Raw genomic sequence first — 1,237 nt, 5'->3', positions numbered from 1 at the left:
CTCGTGGATATGATATTTCCTACTCATCATAGCTATACTATTATTCGATAAGTGCGCTTGCCTTTGTCGTATTTATAGTTAGTTTAGTGACCATCAAGTTTTTGGCATCGTTGCTGGGGACTAAAATATTAGGAACACTTTGTTTTTATTAATTTAGCCATTTATTTTTATTTTTATTTTATTTTAGTTTTTAGTTTAATTTTTACATTCTAATTTTTTCTTTTGTTTGCTTCTGGTAGATTCTTTTATTATTGAAGAGATGAGTGATAATCAGAATAATTAACTACCTCCTGTAGTTGCTACAAATCTTGTAGATCCTGCTCTTGTTCTTCGTACTATGTACGATTATGCCAAGCCCATTTTGACTGGGGCTGAATCGAGTATTGTGAGACCCACTATTGTTACGAAAAATTTCAAACTAACACTGAACATTATTCAGATGATTCAGCAATTTGTTTAGTTTGATGGTTTGCAAGACGAAGATCCATATACTCATTGGCCAGCTTTCTGGAAATTTGCGATACTTTCAAAATTGATGGTGTCATTGACGACGCCATTCGCCTACAGTTGTTCCCTTTCTCATTGAGGAACAAAGCTAAGCATTGGTTATACTCTTTACTACGAGGTTTCATCACTACAGGGGATCAAATGACTGAGAACTTTCTACTGAAGTACTTACCACCGGCTAAGATAGCCAAATTGAGGAACCACATCTCTTCCTTTGTGTAGATCGATTTAGAGACGTTATATGATGCATGAGAGAGGTATAAAGATTTATTGAGAAGGTGCCCTCACCATGGGTTACTTCTATGGCTACAAGTTCAAATCTTTTACAACGGTTTGAATCCCTCAACTAGGCAACTAATCGACACAGCAGTTGGTGGAACTCTAAACAAAAAAACCCGAAGTGGCTTATAAATTTATTGAGGAGATGTCACTAGATAATCATTAGTGGCAAGTCATGAGGACGAAGCCGATGAAAGCAGTCGGTGTCTTTAACTTAGATGCGATCACCACGTTATCAAACCAGGTAGAAATATTAAACAATAAATTTGATTATTTATATCTTTTTATGCATGTAAATTTAGTGATGCAATGCGATGCAAATGGAGGTGGAATAAATAATCCAGAATATATAGCCTTCGATCCTATCACAGAGAATGAGTATATCAATTATATGGGTAATAATTCTAGAACTCAAAATAACCCTCACAGTAATAACTATAGTGCAGATTGA

General features: G+C 35.2%; 1 non-coding gene across 1 annotated transcript; it reads right to left on the bottom strand.

Moving 5' to 3' along the window:
* Positions 1-696: 696 nt before the first annotated feature.
* Positions 697-803, bottom strand: LOC128042133 (small nucleolar RNA R71). Its single transcript, XR_008197339.1, has one exon. It is a non-coding gene; the product is annotated as a small nucleolar RNA R71 (small nucleolar RNA).
* Positions 804-1,237: the final 434 nt, after the last annotated feature.

This window comes from Gossypium raimondii, chromosome 6 (genome assembly GCF_025698545.1).
Source record: "Gossypium raimondii isolate GPD5lz chromosome 6, ASM2569854v1, whole genome shotgun sequence".
NCBI lineage: Eukaryota > Viridiplantae > Streptophyta > Magnoliopsida > Malvales > Malvaceae > Gossypium > Gossypium raimondii.
Note: the sequence above shows the minus strand (reverse complement) of the source record. Positions and strands in the feature narration are given on the sequence as shown.